The 2,883-nt window shown below is 42.3% G+C and overlaps 1 pseudogene; it reads left to right on the top strand.

Annotated features, from left to right (window-relative positions):
• The first annotated feature begins 1,708 nt into the window (after positions 1-1,708).
• Positions 1,709-2,576, top strand: LOC471264 (protein PIMREG-like; annotated as a pseudogene).
• The last annotated feature ends 307 nt before the right edge of the window (positions 2,577-2,883 follow it).

Genomic DNA, 2,883 nt, shown 5'->3' with positions numbered 1-2,883 from the left:
GCATATCCAGTACTTTAGGGAATCTTATTGGATCTACCTTCAATATAACATTGGTTTGATCAACTATTATCATTTCTACTGTTTCACTTTGGTTGAAGCCACCATCATCCCTCACCTAGATAACTATAGTAGTTTCCTAAGTGTTCTCCATGCTTCTACCCTTGACTCCTTTAATCTATATTCAAATAATATTCAAATTCAATTGCTACTTATTATGACTTACAAGACCCTATGCAATCTGCCTACCCACTATGTGCACTACTCTCTCCTGCTACTTTCCCCAAATTCTATTTTCTACCGCCATACTGGCCTACTTGCTGTTCCTTGAAGATCCCAGTCACTCTCCCTCATTAGGAATTGAAAAGATCTCCTGGAGAGCTCACTTTCTCATCTCTTTCAAGTCTTTGCTCATATAGTATTTTTCCAATGAAGCCAAACATGGCTATTTCATTTATTCTGCAATCACTCTCACTGTCACTGTAAAACTGCCATACACTTGACCTGTTCTATATTTTTTCCATATGACCTATCATCTTATAATATATAATAAAATGTGCTTATTTTTTATGCTACTTGTGTATCTCCTATCACTACAATGTGGAATCCATTGTGAAGAGAGAATTTAATCTGTTTGCCACTTATGCATTCTCAGCACTGAGAAAAGGATCTGGCACTTACAAGAACTCAGTTATTAATATTTGTCAATAGAATAAACAAATCTAAAATTACAAAACATTTGCGGATTTTTTTGTTATACAATAATTGGGTAAAGACTAAAAATATGCATGTTTAAACTGATTAAAGACAAAATAGGGAAAAACAAATGCGAAGAATAAGAAAAGTGACATAGGCTTATCAACATCAAAATGCCAAAAATAGCATTTTAACATGTAAAATATAAATAGAGGGAAAATGCTACACAAAAATGAAAGAAATAATCCAATAAGAAAATGATACTATATGAACTGTATACACCGACAGCATAATTTTGAACTATTAAAAGCAAAAATGTACAGAATTATAGAAAGAAATTAACAGATGATCACAGAAAGATTTTAATAAATTTCTACCAAAAGAAGATTGGCGAAGGAGAGGAGAAAGATTAGTTAAGATATAGAAGAGTCAAACAATAAAATTATCAGATTTTATCTAATTTTTATGTATTCAATATGTATTATATAATATTTATATTCTATAGTACTCTATTTATGCTATTTAAATATTAAGTATATCAATATATTTGCCCCATAAAGAAAACCAGATGGTTCATTTTTCTATTTTTTATTTTTATTTATTTGTTTATTTTTGCCAGCCCGAGTTTTCATCATTTTTTAAAATAACCACATAAAAGGCCATAAAAATTTCTTGAAAAATTAATGAGATGCATGCCATATTCTCTAATTTTGATTCAATTAAATATTTTTAAAGAAACAAACCCTGCTTAAATTTTGGAAACTGATATTTTAAAAACTTAATAATGTGCACAAATGTTTTGTATGGGTTAAAGGCATAAAAACAATTAAAACTACAAAATAGAATGAATAATTATCTGTGAAGTCTTACGGAGTATAGCTAAACTGTAACTAAGGATGAAATTCATAGCCTTAAGTACATTTCTTTAAAAAATGAGAAACACGATGTGTTCGGGCTCGGGTGGGCGTTGGTGGTGTCAGGGTGTAGTGGGCAGAGAAGACTCTTGGCCAGGCAGATGGCTTCCTGGTGGCAGGGAATGGGGGCCTCTGTGCGCCGGAAATCTCTACAGCACCAGGAGCAGCTGGAGGGCAGCAAGGAGCTGCAGCCTTTGGCCAGCCATCAGGAGACCTCCGCCGGGGCCCTGAGTTCCCTAAGCAGACAGCTCCAAAGGAGGCTGCCCCTGAGAGCTGTCAACCTCAGCCTCCAGGCAGGCCCCTCCTGGAAACGCCTGGAAACACCAGAGCCAGGGCCGCAGGGCCTCCAGGCTGCAGCTCCCTCAGCTAAGAGTGCCTTGGGTGCCAAGTCCCAGAGAATCCAGGAGTCCTGCCAAAGCGGCACCACATGGCTGGTGGAGACCCAGGTGAAGGCCAGGAGGAGGAAGAGAGGGGCACAGAGGGCAGTGGATCACCAACTCACAGCCTGAGCCACGAGAGCACCCGGCTGTCTGGAGCCGCCTCTGCCCACTCAGCCGCAGACCCCTGGGAGAAGGAGCATCACCGCCTCTCTGCCCCATAGGCTCACGTGCCCACCCAGTAAGGCTGTCGAGGCGGGAGGCTGCCTTCCGGAGCCCCTACTCCTCAACAGAGCCCCTCTGCTCTCCCAGTGAGTCTGACAGTGACCGAGGGACGGCGGGGGCGGGAACTCAGCATCTCCAGAAGCTCTCCCAAGAGCTGGACGAAGCTATTATGGAGGAAGAGAGTGATGACATGACCGTCTCTCTCATTCACCACGGAGGAAGTGCCCTGCAGTTCTGTTCTGCAGGAAACAAGACCTATCTGACCACCGAGGCTTCATACCCAAGGATGTCTGTGCTTCCAATGAGCTTCCTGGAGGAACCCCCCAGGAGTCATCAGTACCCCTGGGCCATGCTAACAAGGACCTGATTAACAAGGAGCCCTGTGCCCCCCTGCTCCAGCCACATCTGGACCCATCAGTGACTGCCTGCCACAGACTGGGAGTGTCTTGTGGAGATCTTGCAGAGGTGGGGACAATTGTTCCTTCTAGTTTTCCAGGGACTCTTGGGCTTAGAAACTCATCGTACACTTGACCTTGAGTCTTGTATTTGCTTCATCTGTAATGTGAAGTGCCAGCATCAGATGTTTGAGAGCTCTGAGCTGTGTACCTGGGTGCCTGGTTTTTTGGGAGTCATCTGCAGAATAACTCACCCACTGTGTTTCCGGTGCCAAGGCT

This window comes from Pan troglodytes, chromosome 3 (assembly GCF_028858775.2).
Source record: "Pan troglodytes isolate AG18354 chromosome 3, NHGRI_mPanTro3-v2.0_pri, whole genome shotgun sequence".
Taxonomy (NCBI): Eukaryota; Metazoa; Chordata; class Mammalia; order Primates; family Hominidae; genus Pan; species Pan troglodytes.
This window is presented reverse-complemented; position numbering and strand designations above follow the sequence as displayed.